This window comes from Dromiciops gliroides, chromosome 5, assembly GCF_019393635.1.
Source record: "Dromiciops gliroides isolate mDroGli1 chromosome 5, mDroGli1.pri, whole genome shotgun sequence".
NCBI classification, from domain to species: domain Eukaryota; kingdom Metazoa; phylum Chordata; class Mammalia; order Microbiotheria; family Microbiotheriidae; genus Dromiciops; species Dromiciops gliroides.
In genome coordinates this window covers 138,885,319-138,911,330 of record NC_057865.1, presented here as the reverse complement: position 1 = coordinate 138,911,330, position 26,012 = coordinate 138,885,319, and positions in this window count along the sequence as shown.

The following is a 26,012-nucleotide window of genomic DNA, read 5'->3' as shown; positions in this document are numbered from 1 at the left end:
ATTTCCTTCTCTAGCTCATTTTACAGATGAAGAAGTGAGGTAAACAGGATTAAGTGACTTGCCCAGTGTCACACAGCCAGTAAGTGTCTACAGCTGGATTTGAAAACATGAAGATGAATCATCCTGATTCTAAGGCCAGTGCTCTATCCACTGCCACAACTGCAAACTCACCATGACTAACATGTTAATAATTAGAGATAATTTAGCTTGTCATTTCTAATGTTAGACAATTCTAAGAGCCAGAACTGGGACTCTTACTGTCCTGAGAAGCAGCACGGTATAGTGGATTGATGTCCAGAAGTCAGAAATAAATTCAGGTAAGTTCTGAATCTGAAACTATTAAATTTTGTGACCATGAGCAAGTTACCATCTCTCAAAGTCCCAGATAATTCTCTAAATTTCTAAGCTGCAGAAACTTGCTGATCTCTTTCACCTGAGAGAGTTTCCACATAGAGAAGTCCCTACATTCATGAAATTACAGTTCAGGAAAAAAGTACATATATGTGTGTATATATGTATATATGTATATATATACATATATACACACACATACATATATATATATGCAGTCGTGCAAATTAACTGTGATTAAGTAAAATAATAAAATTTATTGACATAATAAACCTTAACATTTTTACACTTTAAAAATGCAATGTATTAATATTCTATAATAGCATGTTTTGCATAATAACCTGGCACTTAATTTATGAAATTTTGACACGTTCTTTAATTCATTATTAAGCCACACTTTCATCCCTATATGACAAACATACATTTGATGAAGACATTCGCAAGTCTAGCTTTGATTATAGCTTACAGCTTCCCAAAGGGGTTTCAATAAATTGAATTTCCATATTTATCTTGGGTAAACAACCTTCATGATGTATGTAGCATGATACAAGCCATGTTCTAGTATTCTGTCTCCATTTGGGAATTTCTATAATTTCAAAATGACTTTGCTTCTCAGTATAACAATATATTTATCAGAGAATATCATTCTTTCAATGAGAGTCAGACCTCCAAGTCCATGGGAAAATGAAAAATTCCCCCAAACATTTCTGGGCTCTACTATATATATCTGAGACTCTGTACTTTCCTCCAAGATAAAATGTAATTCATAAATCTTTAGAGATTTTAAATATAATATATTCAAATTCCTTCATTTTACAGATGTCAAGTCATTAAGCATTTATTATCACTTTTTTATTAAATGGCAATTTATGATTGTAATTTATTGCCCTTTCTTTGGTCCTTCATTATGACTGATGGTTTCTCTTGGTGGGCTTAAATGAACCATTAAAAGCTTGACTTCCTCATGTATAAACAGATGCTACAATATTTTTAACAGTCACTGAAATGTACTCTTTTAAAACTACAGCTTTTGCTCATTTTCTTTGAATAATGTCCATTCTTAAAAATTGCAGAATTGAAAACACAACTAAATAAAGCAATTGAACATGGTTGTATGGATGAATCCCATCAGTTACTAAAGGTGGGGAAACCAGTTCATGTCCCTTTGACTTCATTAAGGTCAGAATTTCTGAGTCAACCTAGTGACAAATATGACCATGACTGCCACAAAATCAAAACTTATGAAAATTATTGCTTTTCCCAAATAATACACACACCACTATATATTGTTATATATATTTTTTTCTGAACCTGTGACTGTCTCCAAGTAGAGAACTTTCTGCATTGTCAGCTATAAAGTCTAAGAGAGCTAAGATTTTGAGGGGTTAAGTAACTTATACATTGTCACATGAGTCTTCCTCATGCCAAAGCTGGCTCTCTATTTAATACTCAGATTGCTTCTTATTTCTAACAGTATGCTATTCAAATATGAAGCTATCATTGTTAGTGTGATTGAAATTATCTAGCCAAGACTAATAACCCTTTTCATTCTATATACATGAGAGTTCATTCTTTAATTTGCTTTTGTGTTCCTTACAATAGCACTTGCTGTTATAGAAGCTATTATTTCTTGCATTTATGGTTAGCCCTAAGTCTTCGTTTTGGGTATGGCAATCCTTTATGTCCTCCCAACTGTGTTCCTGACATTCCAGACCTCAAAAACCACCCCTTAGGTGCTTTCTCACCCTGCAACTTCCCTCAGAAACAGGGACCTTCTCATAAAAGTACATGGTACCTCCAATGACCCTTGTGGCCTTCTTACTCTGAAATATTCTTCTACCAGGCTGGCCCCCTTTTTGCATTGATGAGCTCCTCCTCATTTTGATGAGGGGTTCAGGCTACCCAACCTTCATCATATTCCTGGCTATGCTCCGGACTTTCCAGACTTCAAAACCATGCTCTTTTATATGTTGTTTTCCCTTCATTAGAATGTAAGCTTATTGCAGGCAGGAACTGTCTTTCTTTTGTCTTATGTCACATCCCTAGTGCTTAACACAGTGCCTGGGAAATACTACGCATTTAAAAATACTTGTTTGTTTTCTTCCTTCCTTCCTTCCTTGCTTGTTTGCTTCCTTCCTACCTTCCTGGGGGAGAAATTTTGCATGACAGGTTTGTCCTGTCTACTGATATTTCTAGTAGTGGTACTGAATTACTATTCTATTTGAAGTTATTCTTCAAACTCCCCTTAAAGCATTTATCTTCTTACTATTTGAGAGTGCGCCAGTTAAAATCATGAAAGAAAGTTTTCTTTGTAAAATATAACAATTAAAACAAGGATAGCTGGCATTTTTATATAGTTTTTAATGGTAGGCAAGGTAGTTTATAGTTTTTTGATCTTCATAAAAACCTAGGTGTGATGGATAGTAAAAAGCATGATTATACCCATTTAAAAAATAAAGAACTTGACTTTTAAAATATGTAAGATTTTAATGATGGAGAAATAGTTAAAACCATTATTTCCCCCTAAAATCCAGGATTCTATCCTTTATTCTATGATTTCCTCCTTTAAGACTGCATTTATAATTACCTATTTAAAAAAAACAACAGATTTACCATGAAGATTAATAACCTATTTTTTCAACCCTAAATTTAAAAATTAAATTTAAGTACATAACTACTCCTAGGTCATGAGAATCTAAATAAGTATGTTTTTAAACTGTGGTTTTTGGTGATTATGGTGAATGGGAAGGGCTTTTTATTCAGTATGCCATGGTCAGTTTAAATCATAGCTTACAAAGGGAAAAAATACATTTGGGCATAAAAGGCAATGCACTATAGCAGAAAAAAACATGAAATGATTACTCACAACACCCAAAAAAGATAAAATAACACCAAGACCTAGCTTTTTTATTAATAGGCTAAGTTTTACTAAAGTCACCTAAATTTTCTTCTGCCTCATTTTCCTCTTCTGTAAAATTAAAGACTTGGAACAGATGATCCTTAAGTTCACTTCCAATACTTACATTCTGTGATTCCACCTCTATTATTTAATATAATGGACAAAAATAATTTGACCGGGTTTTATTTCCTAAGAAGTCATTATTCTTAGATTTTACAAAGAACCACCTATAGCATTGTGTTACTTCATTTTTTAAAAAACAAATATTTTGATAATTATTTTTCTATGTAGTACATTGTTTCAGCCAAGTAGAATATGTTCTTTTTTCTTTTTTTAATAGAATTTTATTTTCCAAAATATATGTAAAAACAAAACTTTAACATCAATTTTTAAAAAACTTTGTGTTCCAACTTCTCTTCCCCCCTCCATTCCCACCCCCCACCCACAAGAACTCAAGCAATTCAAAATAATTTATACATGAGTAGTCATGGAAAAATTCCCATATTAGCTAGTTGTGAGAGAAAACAGTAAAAAAAAACCCAAAAACTTCTGGTCTCAGGCCATGGAAGCTCTCAAAAGGGACTTTGAAGAGAAAGTAGGAGAAATAGAAAGAAGATGTAGAGAAAAGGAGGAAAGAATGGAAAGGGAAATGAGAGCAATGCAGGAGAGTCATGAGAAAAAAAGTCAACAGTTTGAAAAGCCAAATGGAAAAGGACATGAAAAAACTGTCTGATGAAAATAACTGCCTAAGAATTAGGATTGAACAAATGGAAGCTAGTGAGAAGCCAAGACACAGTAAAGCAAATCCAATTGAATGAGAAAATAGAGGGCAATGTGAAATATCTCCTTGGAAAAACAGCTGACCTAGAAAATAAATCTAGGAGAGATAATTTGAAAATCATTGGACTACCTGAAAACCATGACCAAAACAAAAGCTTAGACACCATCCTCCAAGAGATTGTGAGGGAAAATTGCCCTGATATTCTAGAAGCATTGTGTTACTTCTAAAACTGTAGTTATTTCTGTAATTACCATAGAAATAATATCATATGACTTAAAGAATGAAAAAAAAGATGTCACACAAAAGTCTACATTTTGAAACTATAACTTGCAATACAAATACTTTATGAAAAGATCCCAAAATGAAAAATTCCAGGAATATTAAAGCCAAATTCCAGAGCTCCCAAGTCAAGGAGAAAATGTTGCAAGCAGCCAGAAAGAAACAATTCAAATACTGTGAAGCCATGGCCAGGATACCACAGGATCTATTAGCTTCTACATTAAAGGACAAGAGGGCATAGAATATGATATTCCAGAGGGCAAAGGAATTGGGATTACAACCAAAAATCACCTACCCAGCAAAACTGAATATAATCTTTCAGGGGGAAAATGGGACTTGAAATAAAAAGAGGACTTTCTGGTATTCATGATGAAAAGACCTGAACTGAATAGAAATTTCACTTTCAAATGCAATACCCTAGAGAAACATAAAAAGGTAAACAGGAAAAAGAAATCATGAGGGATATTAAAAGGTTAAACTGTTTACATTCCTACATGGGAAGATGATATGTCTAACTAATAAAAGCTTTCTCAGTATTAGGGTAGATGATAAGAAAAAAATTTAGACAGAGTGACAGGTAGGAATTGATTATGAAGGGATGATATCTATAAAGCGTTTATTTTTTGTTTATCACTATTTTTGTGCGGAGGTTGAGGTTGAGTGGCATGCCTGGGGTTGCAGGGTTGGTGAATGTCTTGTGTCTGAGGCCTGATTTGGGCTTGGGTCCTCTTTGTTGTTTGTGGGGCAGGCAGGGTGGGATGGCTTATGTCTGGGGCCATATTTGGGCTCAGTGACCTCCAGGGTAGGTGCTTTGTCCACTGTGTCACCTAGCTGCCACATGATGACATCTTTAGGGTAAAATTGTTGGGGAAGAGGATTGCCCTGGGGGAGGGGGAAGGGAAGAGGTAGAATGGGGTGCAATCTCACATGAAAGAAGCAGGAAAGGGCTTATGGAATGGGGGAGAGATGAAGGAGGAGTGGGGCAGTGAATGAGCCTTATACTCATCACAATTAGCTCAAAGACATAATCTCATCAGAGTTGACTCAAGGAGGGAATAACATACACATTCAATTGGGTGGAGTAATCTATCTAACCCTGCAGGAAAGTAGGAGGGGTAAGGGATAAGAAGGGAGGGGTGAAAGAAGGAAGGGCAGAGTGGGGAAGGGGGCAGTCAGAAGCAAAACACTTTTTAAGAGGGATAAGGTAAAAGAAGATAAAAAATAGAGTAAATATCAAGGGAAGAGAATAAGATGGAGGGAAACAGTTACCAAGAGTAATTGTGAAAAAGTTTTGAAGCAGAGTCAAGAGTAATGTAAGATGATAATCATGACTGATGATTACGATGGATTGGTTGATTGATGATGATTGGAGGAAGATGAGGATTGATTGATGAGGACTGATTGACAATGATGAGGATTGATGATGAGGATTGATGGGTGATGATTGATTGAGGATTGACTGACTGATGATGATGATGGCAAAAAGTATGGCATTTACTTTGCTAGGCTATTGTGAAGAAGATTCTTTGTCAAATATAAGGTACTATATAAATGTTATCTATTACTGTTGTTGCAATAATAAACCTCATGGGTTTACTGTAAGGAAATCTCTCTTTATAGTACTATATAAATGTAGTTTACTTTTTAAAAAAATAATGAGCAGGATGTTATCTGAAAGACCTGGAAGCACCTGCATGAGCTAATGCAAAGTTAAATGTACTGTATAGAAAATAACAGTAATATTGTGAGATGATCTGCTGTGAATGACTCGGTTATTTTCAGCAATGCAATGATTCAAGGCAACTCTGGAGGTCTTATGAAAAATGCAATCCATCTACAGAGAGAGAACTGATGGTATTTGAATACAGATTGAAACATAATTTTTTTGTTAGTTCCTTTATCTGAAGTTTTGTTTTTGTCTATTTTCTTTCACAACCTGGCTAACGTGAAAATGTTTTGCCTGACTGCTTATGTATTACTTATATTGCATTGCTTGACTTCTTGGTGGGGGATGGGGGAGGGAGGGAGGAAGAGTATTTGGAACACAAAGTTTTTTAAAAAACTGATGTGAAAATTTGTATTTTAACACGTAATGTGGAAAATAAAATTATAAAAATTTTTTTAAATGCTTTATGAAACAAACTTAAAGGGCTAACGTTAAAAAAATTAGTTTAGAAACTATGAAATCCAGCTCTCATGTTGGGTAATTTTTATTATCTTTTCTAAACATTTGGTTAAAGTAGAGCCTTTTTAAAAGATCAAAACCAAGAGGCTGCATTTAAAAATGCAAGGTTCACTTCAAATATCCATAGTTAACTTACATTCTTTCCCCATTAGCTGATTCTTTTTACTGAGCTACAAGATCCTCAAAATTAAGGCTGTGGAACAATGACTTTTTTAGAGATTTTTACATATTACTTATTTTTGTTGAATGATTTTTATCACTCTACTTTTTATTACATATACTACTGCCAATAATTATGGTTATTTTAGTACTGATAGATATAGTTCATCTGGACCAGATGACTTAAATACATCAGGGATAATTGTTTTACTACCTCCTTACTCATCTTGATTAACTTGCTATCTATCTCCAGAAAGAGAACTGATGGAGTCTGAGTACATACCTAAGCACAATTTTTTCACTTTATTTTTATTTATTTTTATTTTTTGCAGGGCAATGAGGGTTAAGTGACTTGCTCAGGGTCACACAGCTACTAAGTGTCAAGTGTCTGAGGCCAGATTGAACTCAGGTCCTCCTGAAACCAGGGCCAGTGCTCTATCTACTGTGCCGCCTTGCTACCCCTATTCACTTTATTTTTTGAAAAATGGCTGTTATGGAAAAATGCTTTGCATGATTTCATGTATATAATGATATGACATTTTTTGCATTTTCAATGGGTGGAGGAGGGGCAAGAAGGAGGAAGATGATTTGGAACTCAAAAAATTAATTAATATTAAAAATAAATTTAAAAATCATTGATTTGGTTGGGGGAGAGAAAGGGACTAAACCTTGGAAATAAAGCTTGGAATCATTCCTCCTCTCATATCAAAATATCAATCAGAAATTAGATTGAATCTAATCATATCCCCTAGTTAATAATTTTTAATGGAGCAGATAAACATAATTTCAGTACCCAGTCTCTTTGAGGACAGCAAAGTGACCTCTGATCCCAACTTCTCAATTCCTCTCCTGTCAGGAATTAATGTCTCCCCTGGAGAAGAGGCTAGAAATATCTGTTCTGCCTACTTATGAGTCACAATGACACTTCCATGCTACACATGGAGGACAGTCTGCCCTTATTACACATAAGATCCCAGAACACATGGGACCTTATAACATGGAACCACACCACATGTGAGGCCTCTCTACATTTAGAAAGTTGGTTTCCTCTCTGAGAAGAGAAAACAAATTGGTTCAATGCATTCTCTTTCATATTCCAGATTATCAAGGAACAAAAAAAAGAGAATGTTCTTTAAAAAACAAAAAAACAAATAGAAGGGTTTTTTAAAGTAGAAGGGGAAAGAGAGGTAAAATACTTTAACAGGTAATTAAGTGGGGAAACCTGAAGCATTAGAAGAGTAGAGAATGGGAGAATATCACGCTGAGGAAAAAGAACAAAAAGGATAACTGAACATAGCACCAAAAAGGAAGGTATGACTCTTCCTAAAGAGAAGGGAGTTGTATGCTTAGGAAGAATGAGCTACTTGTTCTCCAAAGAATGATAAAGTCTGTCGACAAGTGCCCTCAGTTAAGAGATCAACCAGTAAAGAACAAAGAAAAAAGGGCAGTTCAAGTGGTCATTTGTAACATGCAGGTTAAGGGTACTGAAGCTTGTTCATCTGTTAACAACAGAAAGACCTACTGTCTCTCCACAGCATCTACCTAAAAATAAGAGAAGATAAGAGGACTGGATAAAACAGAAAATTACTACCCATTTTTGAGAATTCATAAGGGCACAAATGAACCTTATCAAAAGAAATGAGAAAGCATTGAAAAAAAGTGCAAAGTCTTAGCCAAGAAATTGAAGAATAAAGAACCAATAACCATTTTCTACTGAAGACTAGGGAAGAAAAAGAGAAAACCTTATCTGGGAAATAAACACCTAGGATCTGGATTTCTAAACCTTGACTTGAAATATGAGAATGATGACATTCTAGCTATAGATGAAATTCATCTAACAAAGGCAGGGAAAAACATATTTTTCTAGCATCTTGAAAATCTAATTAAAAGGGCATTAAGCTGAAAACGAAATGGGGGAGGAGAGAGAAAACCACCTATAAAAAGATTTCATATATGTCAGAAAGAAGCACATTGTTCACTAATTGTTAAAGTTCTTGCAGACAGCTCTGTGTCAGTTTTAATAAAATCTGAGATTTTTTTCTTTGCCTTTGATATCCTCTCCTTCCTCATATTCCTTGAAGAGTTTGGTCTGACTACCCAACATAGAAATGATGATAAAAATGAAAAGTGTCTATTACCAAGATTATGACATGAAGTTGGATGGAAAAATCTCCAGAGATTGTGCATCAGTATGTGTATCTGGGAAAATGGACAATGATTTAGGGGACAGTAGACTAGATTGCCAGCAGGGAATTGTATAGTTAATTTAATGATTTGTTTCTCCCAAAACAACAGCAACAACAATGCCCATCTCTTTAATAATAACTTTAATAATAACTTTCAACCAGTGTTGTTACATGGTTGCAAAACATAAAACACAACAATCTTGAAAGAATTAAAAATGAGAATCCTCTGGAAAGCAGTGGAGACGCACATGGTGAGTATGAACAGGCTGTAAAAATACAACCAATCAAAAATTGGAAGAATATGAGTAAAAGAAGTATCATAGAAATGTAAAAAGAAAAGATGTGTTAGTACCCTTGAAGAGTCAAATGAAATCAAGAAATGTATCTGGAACACTGGTTAGAATCACAGGAGTATATAGACAAGATTAAAATAGTATGGAGATCCAGAGACAAGTCAGTAAACAAGCAATTATTAAGTGTCTACTAAGTACTAGGGATACAAAGAAAGACCAAAACAAAACAAAACACAAAAGCAAAACAGTCCCTATTCTTAAGGCACTCATAGTCTAATCAGGAAGATGAAGTGAAAACTATATACAATCAATACATATGAAGGCTAAATTGGAAATCATCAATAAAAAGAAGGCTCTAGCCTTGAGGAGGATCAGAAAAGGCTTCTTGAAGATATTTTAGCTGAGATTTGAAGGAAGCCAGGAAAGTCAAGAAGTAGAAATGAAGAAGAATATTTCAGACATTTGAAACAGTCAGTGAAAATGTCCAGAATCTGCACATGGAGGGTCTTGCTCAATACGTCATCGAGTCCAATGAACCTCAGTGTCACTGGATCTCAAAATCATGGAGACAAGTGAAGCACAAGAAGCCTGGAAAAGGAGGATGGGGCCATTTTGTGAAGGGCTTTTAATGACAAACAGGAGATTTTATATTTGGTGCTAGGGTAATGGGGAACCTCTGGAGTTTATCAACTAGGAGGGGAAACAGATTTAGAAAGATTAATTTGATAGCTGAGTAGATAAGGAACTGGAGAGGGGAGAGACTGGAAGCAGAAAGACCAAACATCAGGGTATTCTAATAGTCAAACATGGAAGTCATTAGGGAGGTCTTTTTCTTTCTTTCTTTCTCTCTTTTTTGTTGTTGTTGGGTCAATGAGGGTTAAGTGACTTGCCCAGGGTCACACAGCTAGTAAGTGTCAAGCATCCGAGGCCGGATTTGAACTCAGGTACTCCTGAATCCAGGGCCAGTGCTTTATCCACTGTGCCACCTAGCTGCCCCTAAACATGGAAGTCATGAAGGTAGAAATGACCAGACTTGGCCACAGATTGGAAATGAGGGGAAGAGGGGGAAAGTGAGAGAAAAGGGGCAAAAGGGCCAGGGACAGGACGAGAGAGAGAGAGACAGAGACAGAGACAGAGAGAGACAAACACAAAGAAAGAAAGTTGGATAACACCTAGGTTTTGAGTCGGGGGTAACTTCTGATACCCTCAAAAGTAGTCGTGATATGAGAAAAAGGGGAAGAATTTGTGGGGAAAGATGAGTTCAGTTTTGAATATGTTAAGTTTAAGACATCTGTGGAACTTCTAGTGTGAGATGTCTAGTAGACAGAGATGAGAGTCTGAAGGTTAGCAGAGGGGCTAAGGCTGGATAAGTGGATCTGAGAATCATATGTAATGAGATTTCAATTTAAGCTATGGAAGAAAAATACCCACGATAGAACCCTGAGGTGTACCCAGCTTTAGCAGTTGTGACTTGTATGAATATCCAGCCAAGGAGACTGAGAAGGAAAGGTCAGACAGGTAGGAACGGAGAACCAAGATAGAGCAGAACTATACTACCCCAGAGAAGAGAGAATGTCAAGGAAAAGAGGGTGATCCTCGATGTCAAAAGCTACAGAGAAATCAAGACATATGAGGATTTAAAATGACTATTAGATGTGGCAATTAAGAAATCACTGATAACTTTGGGGAGAAAAATTTTGTTTGAATGATGAGATGCAATCTTCATTATTGGAAATCAAATCCATTTTCCAGATGAACTCTTTCAACTTATTGGGAAATGAAATATTGATGCATGTTGATATCAAGCAATTGTTTGTGATATTTGATAGGTCATGGGGAATAGGAGATATACTTTAGGATTGGAGAAGAGCAAATATTTTCTCAAATTTCAAAAAATAAGAGAATCTTCAAACTATAGGTCAATGTTTGATATCAATACCCAGCAAAATCTAGAACGTATTATAAAGAGGTGGTACGTGAATGTCTAAAAAAAGGGATAGTAATCACAGAGTCAGTACAGCTTCAGAAAGAATAAATCATGCCAGACTAAATGTATTTTCTTTTTTTGACTAGGTTAATAAATTGGTAGATCAAAGGAATTACGGAGATAGGTTTTGCAAAGATTTTAACAAAGGGTCTGATAACATCTCATGCTATTTTTATGGCAAAGGTAGGCTAGACAACAGTGTATCAAAAATATTAAAATGCTCTTGTTAATATAAAAGATAAAAGACAAAAATTAGTCATTAATGGTTTGATGATAGTCATGAATGCTGGAGAGATCTAACTTCACCCCGAACGTGGCTAAATTAGAGCAAAGCTAATAGGTCTTAGGAGTTGAGATCAATGTACAAAGTAAAATATAATTTAAATATCATAGCAATGATGATTTATTCCTCTAGTAAAGTCATTCTCTGATACTACATTATAGTATAGTAGTGACTCTGGGTTGTTGAAAACTGCTGTAGTCGAGCTGGAACCTAGCAATTAACTAGGTGCCAGTCATTTGAGAACTAGCTCAAGTTCAGAGAAGTTAATCATCAAAAAGTTGGCATTAAAGTGTTTATTTTTTTTAACTAAAGAAACACACGAAACCCTCCTACTGAGGAATAGAAGAGTTGTAATCGGCATCTCTGGAGGAAACCACCTCCCCAACAATTAAATCACAATCTTTGAGCTGCTGAAGTATGATATATAATAGAATTCAAGACAAACCAGGTAAGAAAATACCTTGAAAGCAATCATTTTTCAAAAATAGCATAGTTGAAAGTACAACATACTTGGGGGCAAAGGACTTAAATTTAATTGCCACTTCTTTTTTACTTACTGCATGATCTTGAGTAATTTATTTTACTCCTGTGAGCCTTAGTTTCCCTATTTAATAAAGGATACTATTAGACAATTTTTGATCAGGTGGCAGTGGAAAGAGAGCTAGATTTTAATTCAGAGGATCTCAACTCAATGTCTCTCTTATTAATACCCATTTAATCTTTGGAAAGTCACTTAACCTCTCTGGTTCTCAGTTTCCTCATTTGTAAAAGAAAAGAATAGGATGGGATGGTCTCTAAGGTCCCTTACAACTATAAATCTATGACTCAATGATCAAATAAAAATAACATGTCCCTTTCCCCCAAACTGAAAAATTAAAATTATATTTCTACATACATAAGTACCAATAAAGTCTGCCCTAAGTTTAGTTATCTAAATTAAAGAGATGCTTCTTCTTGATATAGGTAACAGCTGGATATTGCAAAGAATAAATGTGAGTATCAACGGGTGGGATGTACACAATGCTGAAGGGCAAGAAAGAGATGTATATAACTAGGGAAGTGATATAGATAATTACTTGTCATTAAATAGCAGAGTGATTGCCGCAGCAAATTCCCATGTAATTATTGTACAAAGAACTTCAACATGCCTTTGGACCTACTAAAAATACATATATAAATGGTAAACTAATCTATTAAAATATTATGATGATTCAGTTATTTCATAACATAAAACAGTGAGAGCTAAATGTTAATTTAAAAACATTGGGGACTTTGCCAGGATGTCAACCTATATTCTCTTCTAATATAGATTTTTCTTGATCTCAGTAAAAGAAAGTTGGACGTTTTTGCTACTTTATACATACATGTATACAGTTTCAAATAGATATTTTTTCCTGCTCCTTGAGGATAAGTTCCAATGGAGATTTAGTCATATTTCACATTATTAAGATTAACTATAAAAAGGGAATAATCATGGTTGACAGTATCGATTTATCAATAAGAGGAAGAGAATCAAACTAATTTTTGACAGGATTACTAGACTCTTAGATGAAGGGAATTTTTTATATAGGTTACAATAGGCATTTTGCAAAGTCATGTATGCTATCCTTAATGTACAAGAATGAAAGAAGTAAACTGGATGATATTAAGTGTATTCAGAACTAGTTGAATGATCAGTCTTAAGGAGTAATCATTAATAGGTTGAGGTCAATTTGGGAGGGTTAGGAAGAGGATAAAGCTTTAGTGGAATGCCTTTAAAATATGTTTTTGGCACTAAATTGTGGTGCAGTTTCAGCCCAGACTTGATAATGACATGCATGTCATGAATGTAAAATTCATAAATGATACAAAGTTGAAATATGTGTATATGTCTCACACACACACACATATACAAAAAATAAGTTGTGTAAGGGGCTAAAATTCTAGATATACTATCTAAAATCTAATGAGTGGTCACCAATAAATGATAAGCTTTAGCAAGAGTTTAGACTTTTAAACATTTATTAAGGAGAATAAGAGTTTGGTAAAGAGAGAGATAAAGACCTAGAGAGTCCTGGAGAAAGAGAGCGAGAGAGCCAGCCTCGCCCCCTCTTCCTCCCACAAGCAAACGTCACCTCCTGATGCCAAAGAAAAGCCACATGGCCTTGCCCTCAGAGGCCGTCTCCTCATGGTGGAGCTTTCCTACAGTAAGTCTCCAGCAGGTGGCGTCATTCCAATTGTTACAGGTGGAAGGCAGAATCAAGATACAAAAAGATCTGAAAAGGTTAGAACGATGGATTGAAAGAGATGCAATTTAAAGAGATAAATGTAAAATTTTCTAACTGGGTTAAAAAAATGTACTTTACAAGAACAAGATAAGTGAAAAATACCTAGAAGGCAGGCAATGTGGGAAAGAGGCAAGGATTTTAGGTGACTGCAAAATCAGTATGATTCTATTATGTAATGTGGCAGACCAAAAAAAAAGGAATTGTAATTTTATAATGCAACAGGAGAGACAGAGTATTCAGAATAATGGTAGTGTATCAAGTTCCATTTAACTCTGCCCTCATCAGACCACATCTTCAGTAGTGCCTTCTAAATACCACATTTTACTGAGGACGTTGACAAGGCTGTCCAAAATAGGATTGGAAACTATGTCATACAAAAAATGGCTAAAGAAATTGGGGATATTTACGCAAGAAAAGAAGAAAAGACCTATATGTTAGTAGCTTTAAGGTATCTGGAGAGCTGTCATGTAGAAAAGGAAGACTCACTCTTCTTGACTACCGAAGTGCTAAAGAGTAATGGGTGGAAGATGCAAAAAAGACAGGATTTGTTGGTGTAAAGGAAAACATACTAATACTTAACCTGTCCAAGAATACGTTGGGATGACTTGTGAGGCTGAGTGTTCTCCCTTATACTAGTTCGTCTAAAAATGGCTGGGTTCCACTTGTCAGGAAGGCTATAGAGGGAACCTTCTGTAAAGGTATATATTAGGCTGGAGAGCACCTGTGCTGCTTTCCAATGCTAATATTCTTTAATAGGCATAAAGCTTTACAATAAATAAACGTTCTTTCTTTCTGTTACATATTGCATTCTATAAAAGCATAGAAAAGACATGGTTCTTAAATTTAAAAATAAAATCAGAGGACATGCTTCACACTTCTGTTTTTCAAAAAGACATGTTATCTCATTGGGTACTTGAAGGAATTCTCTGCACCTAAGGCATCTTTGGTAACAGCTCTCAATAAACTATGACTTTGATCTTTAGGGAAATAAATTCTACTTCTACCCATCTGTAAGGAATACAGTAACCTCTATGACTTACTAAATGCAAAAGCTCCTGGGAAGCTCAAAATCCCTGATGGAGAAAATGAGTCATCCTATCAGAGTAACACCAGCAGTTACAGCCCAAAGCCCCTTTTCTCAGCAGTGAAGAGTTTGAATATCAACTACATTCCAACTTCCCAGGAATCTTTCCTTCCCACATTCGCATTAATCAGTGCCAGTCCTAGATCCAAAGTTCCTTGCTCAAAGCCTCTATTGCCTGGTCCTGCTTAGATACAGATAAAACTCTAAAAAACTATCATAGCAGGCTTTATTGGTTTGAGGTAGAGAATGCCCCATTCCTTCTACGTCTCCAATTCCAACTGGGGGTTCAGCAAACCTGTTTCCATCATTCTCCCTGACTGATCTTAGATTTGTATCTCCCCTAAATAAAGCTGGCTTGCTTTCCTGATTTATTCTGAGCTCCATGTTTCCTTGTACTGGACTGTTACTATTCTGAACCTTTCCCAGTCTGTGTTGAGACATCCTTAAAGAACTATCAAGTCACAAATTTTTCATGAAGTAATCCATGCCTTCTCCAGTCCACAGTTCTCTCTGGAGTCACAACATTCTTATAGCAGTCACTATTACTCTGCTCATTCAGCTTTTAACTATATATTCCTTTGTATCCTTATATTTTATTGTTTTTATATTTATATTTTTTATTGTTAACTTTTTACTTCAAGGCCTAGGACTTAGTTTAATTTACTTTCAAACGTTTTACAGCTGGTATCCTGAAATGCATCCTCAAAAAATATTTATTTTAAGAATGTGTTAGCATCAGCATTTTGTGTTTTTTAAAATAAATTACTATTGCTATCATTTTTAGGTAAGCATATATTATTTTATCAATATTATACGAGTAAAGGGTTGACCACGTGTCTCCCTAACTTCTTATGGTCTCAGGCTGTGTGCTAGACAAAGCAGAGAGAAAGCTTCAGCATGCCAGTTAGCACAATCCATGCTGTCTCCAAGAAAGAAAGCACTTGGTCTCAAGGAGACCCCAAAAGAGCCCCAGAATACCCAGAAGACCCTAGAACACCTAGAAGACCTTTTGTGGGTTCATCCAAGGGTTTTTTTATCCTCTTTTAAACTAATTGGGTCATTATACATCAAACAAATCTAACTGGTTAGAATCATTCAATTCCATTGGTTGACATGACTTGAATGTGGTCTACATTAAAATAAACTCTATGGATGACATCAGTGAAAAAAATACTAAAGAGCTTCACTCAGATTCCTTAAGGCAAAGTCCATTATCTAGGTGTGGTTTAATCCCATCAGTCCTTCTCTGATCTAGAAAAAAGAATATCTCCATTCCTTTTGTCCCCTTAAGTTTGTCCCAGATGGGATTTGATAAAGTTTCTCAAGGAGAATTGGACTTTATGGAGTGCTGGGTCTCCTTAAGAAATCCATCATTAATATTTTCTCACAATCCCATGGAAGTTCCTAGGTTTTTGTGGTTTAACATCATAATTATATTAAGATATTTAATATTCAGTTTATTTGTAAGTTCTTTAAATTATTAATTACTTTTCCCACCCATTATGAAATGAAGAAAAAGACATGTTTGTGGAACCGTAGCATGTTGCATAATGAATAAAGTGTTACAAATGATATTTCTAATATTTTAAAATGTAAATTAATAATTTTAGACTTAAACAAATCATATAAATGGCACTTCCAATAAAGGATGAGGTTCAACCTATAAAAGTGAATAATAGTAGATGTGTAGACAATAACCAAGTATACCATATCCAAGATGATGAATGAATGGTTTGACACAATGGACTAGAAGTTTTACAGGATTGAGCAATTTGGTCCCTTAATAAAAAGTATTTTTTATTTTTATAACAGGATAAAAGGAAAGAATAAGTAAGCAATCCTATGATTTGTAATGATTAGACCTCCATCACAACTTTGAGATCACATTTGTGAATGGGAGGGCAGCAAAACAGGCTAAAGAGCAGGAGAATAGGCCCCTTGAGAAAAGCTTCAGGGGTTTGGGATTATTTGGTTAAGGAAATGAAGAAGGCTGAGGGCTGACTTAAGGGCCTTTAAATATATGAAAAGTAACTAAAAGTAGATGCTGGTTTTCTGTCCCCTAGCTGATAAAATAATAGGAAAGGAGCATAAGTTGTAACAGGAAATACATAAGTTTCTTACGTGAAATGCTTATTAAACTTTTGAACAGTCTTCTGCTGAAAGCTAAGTAATCTCTCATCTTTGAGTTCTTTTAATAATGGGATAGAAACTATAAGATCAGGCATAAATAAATGATGTCCATTAGCACCATTACTATTCAAGAGTGTTAAAAGTGCTAGCTCTAATAATAAAATGAACAAAAGAAAGAAAAAAAAAAGAAAGAAAGAAATAGTGGGAATAAGCATAGACAAAGAGGAAATAAAATGATTTTTTTTTTGCATATGATGTGCTGGCTTAATTAGAGAACCACAGAAAGTCAGTTAAAATATTAACTGCAACGATTAGCAACTTCAACAAACTTGTAGGATATAAAATTAATCCACATAAATCATCAGAATTTCTGTATAGTGCCAACAACTCCATCATGAAAGACAGAAAAAAAATTCCATTTAAGATAACTACAATATAAAAGATCTAGAAATCTACCTGCCAAGACTTACATAGAAAACTACATAAATACAATAACAAAATTCTTTATAGAATTCAAGATATCTAAATATTTGGAAAGATACTAATGTGTAGGCCAGGTCAATAAAATAAAAATAGCAATATAATCTAAATTAATTTATTCATTAAGGACTATACACTCAAAGCATCAAAGACCTTTATAGACCTAGAATAATAATAACAAAATTCATCAGCGGGAACAAAAGCTCAAAACTATAAAAGGAATCATTATTTTTAGTCTAGTATTTCCAGTTCTCAAACTATACTTTAAAGAAGTAATCATCAAAACAATTTAGTAGTTGTTAAGAAATAAAGAGGTAGGGGCAGCTAGGTGGTACAGTGGATAAAGCACCAGCCCTGGATTTAGGAGTACCTGAGTTCAAATCTGGCCTCAGACACTTAACACTTACTAGCTGTGTGACCCTGGGCAAGTCACTTAACCCCCATTGCCCTACAAAAATTAAAAATTTAAAAAATTAAAATAAAATAAAGAGGTGGATCAGCAGAACAGATTAGGCATATAATATCTAGAAGCAAATAAGCACAGTAGCTTAGTCTTGGAGAAACCCAAAAATATCAGCTATTGGGTCAAGAACTTACCATTTAACAACAACAACAATAACAAAACTGTTGGGAGACCTGGAAAGCAATTTCCAGAAACTAGCTGTAAACCAGTTCTGTACATCATATACCAAGAAAAACTCCAAATGGGTACATGGCTTTAGCATAAAGAATGATATTCTTAAACAAATCAGAAGAATAAGGAAGAATTTATCTATTAGATCTATGGGTCAGAAAAAATGTTTGATTAAACCAGAGTTATAGTGTATCACAAAAGGTAAAAGGGACAATTTTGATTATGTAAAAATATAAAATTTTTGCACAAACAAAAGCAGTGAAGCTAAAATGAGAAGAGATAGATAAATGGAAAAACAACTTTATGTATCTCTCATAAAGGTCTCATTTAGAAGATATGAAGGGAACTTTTTAAATTTTATGAAAATAAGAACCATTACTCAATTCATAAATAGTCAAAATATCTATATGAACAAGCACATGTAAGCAGACAAAATGAAAGCAATCATTAACCATGTGGGAATATGTTTTAAATCCCTAATAATTAGAGAAATGCAAATTAATAGAATTCTAAGATTCTACCTCCTACCTGCTAGACTGACAAAGCTAACAAAAAAAGGAAAATGACAAACTATAGAGGGGCTATGGGGAATAAGGTACTGTTAAGGGCTAAAATTCTAGCTAGTCTGTCTAAAATATCTAATGAGTGGTCGCCAATAAATTATAAGCTTTAGCAAGAGTTAGACTTTTAAGCATTTATTAAGGAGAATAAGAATTTGGTAAAGAGAGAGAAAAAGGCCTAGATTTCTATCTATTAAAGGGAGAGCACATTTCTAGCTCCCTTCTCCACCAGAGTCCAGAGGAAAAGAGAGCGAGACTGAGCGCCAGTCTCTTCCTTCCTCCTCCCACTAGCCCGCGTCACTTCCTGACTCCTGGTCTTGCCCTCAAAGACCTTCCCTTCATGGGCAGAACTCCTCTACAGTAAGTATCCAGCAGGTGGCATTATTCCAATCGTTACAGTCCCCCCTGTTGTTCCTCAAGAAACAAAATGTTTCCTTGACGGAACAGTAAAAACAATATGATAACTATTGCTAACTAATAATATGTGAACAACAATATAGAAAAGGAAGAGAGGAAAGTTTTGTCCAGAGGGGCGATTTTTTTTGTCCTCATGAACCGACGCTTTGACATTAGTCTTGCAAAGGGAGGGCCTCTGCAGAGAATACATGTTACAGATGGTGTATATTATAACAGAAAGAGAAAAAAAACCAACAAAAAGAACAAATCAAAACTGTTCATTTAAAGTCTCTGAAAGTCTTTTCTCAGATGTCCTCTAGGTGTAGTCATAGAATGGAAGTCTTTTCAGGGGTTGATGTGTGGATGCTGGTAATCAGCCAGGAAAATTTCCTACAAAATTGAGCTTAACACAACTTTAAAATAGCTTTGTCAATAATCAAATCAAACACTGAAAGTTCTCAAAAACATGTCTAAGGGAATTCAGAATCTTAGTTGTTACACATGAAACATATAATAAAACAAAAATTGAACCATTCTTTAAAATTATAATATTACTATAGTCCCCCCCTTATGGAGGGTAATTGAGAAGACAATTGCTGTGATATTAATTTTTTTAAATAATTTTTATCTTTGTTTCATCATTTTTTGCATCATCTGCCTAATTATCCTCATGCCATTATGAGAAATTTAAAAATCTAATATAATTGGTAACAGGTGTCAAGGCCAAATTCAACACTGTATTTATCATGACACCTGAGATAATTATGGGGGTTACCATAAAAGAACAGAGAAATGATGGGATATGAGCATTCCCACACTTGAGCAATATGTACTGCCCATGCAGTATGTCAGGCTTAAAATAGGTGGATGGAATATATGTCCATGCCACCGAACATATTGGAGGAAACTGAGTCAGACTTAATCAGATGCATGGGATTGAGATGTCCATGGCATCAGGCATATAGGAGGGAGCATAGAAGCCAGGTGTAGAAGTGAGATGGGTGGGATGAATACTTCCAGCCATCTGTACAATATTGTGGGGAAAAAGAGAACAAAATATTAAACTAAGAGAATCCAACCTCAACATTTGTCAAAAGCCGTTCCCTCGGCCATACCTTGACTTCATGCATGTCTCCCCTCATGTGACAGTTCAGTGTCTGCTCTTGCATGTATTCCTCTTGTGATTGGATGGCATCTTGGCCAACTGGCATCTGATAACTCAGAATAAAGGCAATTAATGTCTTAAATGATAAGTTCCCATAATCCAAGTCTCATATGGATTTAAAATTGAGGATAATAAATGATTGCAAAAAATGTGAATACATCTTGACTCAAAATATAATATATAATTATGCAACAATTTCAAATAATACCCTTTTTTTACTTAGTATACAATTACTTTTGTGAAAAATCAGAACATACTTAAATACAAGTTAAAGCACAACAGAATCTCAAAGAACTTTTTTTTTTTGAAAAAAGAAAACTTTTACAAATGTTCCCCTCTTTTTTTTTTTTTTGGGAATATGCTTATCAAAAATAATACTTCTAGAATCAATTTACACTTGCCATGGCAACCAATTTGCCAGGGAAATGCTTTAAAGAGTTTGATCAAATAATCAGTTGAGGAAAAAAAAATAACAAAAACAAACAACTCAGAATATGGGAGCACAATACTCCTAGAATTAACATTGTATTATGAAATCAAAACCATGTTTCAAAATTAGATAGATGAATGAATAGAAGAAAATACACGTGGAATAATAAAAGACAATGAAATTCAAACTAGGGAAATCTAAATGAATATGAATTTAATATTAATAAGAGTACTATAAAATATAAACTTGATCACATGACTATAAAAAGCTTTTACAAATATTCTCCTTGTTTTAAAAACTAAGTATAAGACACAATCTCAAAAGCATGAAAATCTCTATGAAAATAAACCCATACCATTAATTTCAAAATGTATATATAATAGCATAGAAATCCTATGTAACCTCTGAACTGACATTAATACTGAGTGAATTCAGAACACTTTTGATTCCGATATCTAAAATCCCCAACACTCATATCAATACCTTGCTGCTTACTTCTACATTTCTCTAAAATATATACCCTTCCATGGCAAAAGAAGCAGAGTCTTGAACTATGTTGATGGTTGTCATTCTTATTCAGCTTAAGTTTTTCTTCTTTAACCCCTTTATATTGTCTGTCAGTCTTTTCACCATACAAATGCTTTATAAGATTACTAATTAAAGACAAAAGCAGGTTAGCAAAATTATGAACAAAACAAGCATATCTGGAATTTAAAGAGTTTTCTAAGATTGTCTCAAAAGCACAGCCAGGCCGGGGAAGGGCTGAGCCTGAAGCTGCAAATGCAGGTAGAAAAAGTTGAGCATGCGCATCAGATCTCTGGACTTCCCAGGCAGGGGAAGCTATGGGCTTGGCCATAGGAGGAGTAGAGGGTGGGGTCTGGGGAGGAGGGGAGGGACCAGCGCAATTTGAATCCGACTTGATTTTGAACTCAGGCCTGGATTCCTCTTCCCCCACTTTGCCTCCAGGTGCTAGGGGATTAAAAGCTTCTAGAGGGTGGGTCATTGCCTCCAGGCATGCAAAATTAGAGCAACAATTAGTGTTGGAACTGGGAAAAGCTGCGGGAATCTCTTCAGGTTTCTCTGAAAAAGCATGGTTGGGAGAGGGAGAGATATTTCCTCCTGTGAGTAAGTTACTAGCTCTTTTAACAAAAATAAAAAGAAAAATAGAAAATCCACAAAAACAAAGCATTAACATGATCTTATCTCCCATTTGTCTGGTTAAACAGACTAAAATCAAAAATAGGGTAATTAGGGAGTTTAAAAGGTCCATTTGAAAAAATTTAAAGGAAAACACAGCCAGTGCGCCAGTACTTAGCAATTGAAAGGGTAGGGGAAATTTCTTACCCAACCAGAAGATCAGAAGACTGAGGTTTAGCTTTCCTCTTCCTGGTCAGCCATCTGTTAAGGACTAAAATTCTAGCTAGTCTGTCTAAAATATCTAATGAGTGGTCGCCAATAAATTATAAGCTTTAGCAAGAGTTAGACTTTTAAGCATTTATTAAGGAGAATAAGAATTTGGTAAAGAGAGAGAAAAAGGCCTAGATTTCTATCTATTAAAGGGAGAGCACATTTCTAGCTCCCTTCTCCACCAGAGTCCAGAGGAAAAGAGAGCGAGACTGAGCGCCAGTCTCTTCCTTCCTCCTCCCACTAGCCCGCGTCACTTCCTGACTCCTGGTCTTGCCCTGAAAGACCTTCCCTTCATGGGCAGAACTCCTCTACAGTAAGTATCCAGCAGGTGGCATTATTCCAATCGTTACAGTACATTAATGAAATTTTGGTGGGTCTGTGAATTTGTCTGGCCCATTCTGGAAAGCTATTGGGAACTACTCCCCCCCCCAAAATCTATTAAACTGTGGATACCCTTTAACCCTTTGACATAATTTCTAGGTCTATATCCCCAAAGAGTTCAAAGAAAGAAGAAAAGGACCCATATATTTATGATGATAAACAAAAGCGAAAGAGAGTTTCTGGGTAATTAAATCACTTTATTAAAAGGCTGGTGGGTTATAAATAAAAGGATGTTCAATGACCATCTCTCTCAAACCAAAGATCCCTAATGGTGATGGGGTCATAATTTATATACCCTTCTAACTGTAGGAGTTCTAAGATATCAGTTATAATTATTTCTCATGTACTATATATACGCATATGCACATACACATGTATATGTATATATATGTATACATGTGTGTCTATATGTATGTGTGTATACATATATGCAAAGAATTAGACACTGAGTGGATGGACAATTTCAGAAATGAGTGAATAAGTATATGAATATAATTTTGCTCTAAGAAATGATAGAGGAGATGGTGTTAAGGGCTAAAATTCTAGCTAGACTGTAAAATCTAATGAGTGGTCGCCAATAAATTATAAGCTTTAGCAAGAGTTAGACTTTTAGGCATTTATTAAGGAGAATAAGAATTTGGTAAAGAGAGAAGGAAAGGCCTAGATTCCTATCTATTAAAGGGAGAGCACATTTCTAGCTCCGCTCTCCACCAGAGTCCAAAGGCAAGAGAGCCAGACAGAGCGCTAGTCTCTTCCTTCTTCCTCCCACTACCCAACGTCACTTCCTGATGCCAAAGAAAAGACTCCTGGTCTTGCCCTCAAAGACCTTCACTTCATGGGCGGAACTCTTCTACAGTAAGTCTCCAGTAGGTGGCGTCATTCCAATCATTACAGTTCCCCGCTTTGTTTCCTCAAGAAACAGTACGTTTCCTTAATGAAACAATGGTTTCAGAGAAACCTGAGAAGACTTGTATGAACTGATATGCAGTAAAATTATCAGAATCAGGAGAACAATATACAATAATGACAACATAACAAAGGCAATAAACTTTAAAAGTATAAGGGACACTGATCAACATAATGACCAGCCATGATTCTAGATGACTCCAGATTAAAGATGCTACCCATCTCCTGATAGAAGTGAAAGACTCGTTACAGATTGAGACATTTTCTTTTATATATTATCATTTGGGAATTTGTTTTGCTTGACCATACATATTTGTAACAAAGTAGTTTGTTCTTCTTGATTCTAATTTGGGAGGGATTAGGGAAAGTGAGAATGAGAAGACACAAATCTATATCAGAAAAAAATAAAGTTTAATTTAAAAATGAATAGGAAATAAAGCAGTAGCTGGGTTTATAGGACATAGAGTAAGATGTGAGATAGGAATAGATAGCAGATCCACATATCATTTCATTGTCTTAGAGGAGTTGCTGAGAACATTGACTTACTCCAGGTCATATAACCATCATTATGTATTTTGAAGTTTTGTGGCTGCTTTCTTTTTCTTTCTTTCTTTCTTTCTTTTTTTTGGGGGGTCGGGGAGGGGGAGGTCATTTGACCAGTTCTTAGCACAATGCTTGGCATATATTAAGTGCTTAATATAGACTGACTGTGTTATAGGTAGGATTTGAAATCAGGTTTTCCTTTCTCTGAGGACAGCCCTCTAACCAAAATACTGCATCTCAAAATAAATGCACAATTACAAATTGTGTTTTTAATTTCAAAGTCCTCAGTCACAGCAAAAAAGTAGCTTGAAAAGTATTTCCTGGTCCTCAACTCTTCTTACACATAACTTATCTAAAAAAATAAAGGATGACAAGTCAAGAACTGAATTTTCTGCTGAGATAATTTTGAATCAATTCAACATGTGTGCGCTATTTACATGATACTATGCAAATCAATTAAGATATAAATACTTTTCAATGGCAGCCCCTATTTTCAAGGAGCTTACATTTTATTAGATTTCACAAATCAATTTTTGTCCTATCTGTACTCTTAGCCACCAATACATGGAAAGTAAGACTGATGAAAGTATCTCATTCTTTTTAAATTTTAGGCTTCTGTGGCTATTATCTGCTTTTTTTTTTTTTTAAGTGAGGCAATTGGGGTTAAGTGACTTGCCCAGGGTCACATAGCTAGTAAGTGTTAAGTGTCTGAGGCCGGATTTGAACTCAGGTACTCCTGATTCCAGGGCCGGTGCTCTATCTACTGTGCCACTTAGCTGCTCCTATTATCTGCTTTTTTTTTTTTTTGGTTTGTTTTTTTTGGTTTGTTTGGTTTTTTTTAGGCAATGGGGGTTAAGTGACTTGCCCATGGTCACACAGCTAGTAAGTGTCAAGTGTCTGAGGCTGGATTTGAACTCAGGTACTCCTGAATCCAGGGCCGGTGCTTTAACCACTGCACCATCTAGCTGCCCTCTATTATCTGCTTTTAAAAGGCAATTTTTTCCCGGTTAGCTAATTGAGCATGTCCCTATAATAATTTAAATTTCTATATTAGGAATCAAAAGACTTAGGAAAGAAGTCTCAGGTAATCAAGTATAAAGAATTAATTGTTATTTGAGGTTTTTATGACCTGATCTTTTGGCTAGAATTAAAAACAAAACAAAACAAAACAAAAAAAACCCTTGGTACCTGCACTGGCCTCTGGGGCTCTGCAAAGGGCACGGTGCTCCACCCACTGTTTGTAGCCATCACCATGGCGCTGGCACCTCATGTCATCACCACTCATCAACACCTACATGGGCCTGGCAAAATTATAATGATTGGAAGCCTAGTGAGGGCAGTCATGTGACTGTCAGAGGGGCCAGGCAATTCGCTGGGGGCTATGTGTGGTCATCCTGGGGTCTGCTGGGAAAAAGAGAGGTTTTCTGCCATTCTAGCTTGAAGCTGGAAGGTGACAGGACGCTACTATGTGTTCTCAGCTGATTCCTTGGCAGTGGTGTTGTTCAGGTTGTATAATTTCCCTTTTCCCATTTTATTTCCTTTCTCTTAATCCTACTGATCCTGTTTGTGTTTTTTTAAGTTCGTTCTTGTTAAATAAATCCTGCTCTGTTTTGAGGGAGGCTGTCTGTCTCCTTCCTTGCTCCAATATTGAGGCAAGCTGCTTAGCTAACACTCCCCAATTAAAAATTGGTGCCCACACAAGAGTTAAATTGAAGGCAGAAAGAGTATAGATGGTGATGAAAAGGATTAATTAATAGGAATTGTCCTAAGGAATGACCTAGAAAATAATATACCCAGATTGTAAGGTTTTAGACTTTGCCCCTTTCTCCTAAAAGAGACATTTTCCAATGCTTTGATTCTACCTCAAAAAAAGAAACAAACAAACAAACAAACAAACAAACAAACAAAGAAAAGAAAAGAAAAGAAAAGAAAAGAAAAAAAAGAAAGAAAAGAAAAGAAAACATTCCAATGAGGTACGTCTTATTTATAGGCACTAAGAGACTGGCATAACTTCAAATATGGAGGGGAAAAAAAGCTGCATAAATCTTTCATACTATTAGGATAGTATGATAATACTATAATATGCTGGTTCCTTTTAGGCTTGAGAAGTTTATCTGGGGAATTCTCTCTGATTTCAACCCTATCACTTGGAACCTCTGTTCCCTTCAAGGCTCAGCTCAAATACCACTACCTTCAAGTGGTCTTTTTTCTGATTCTTCCCAGTTT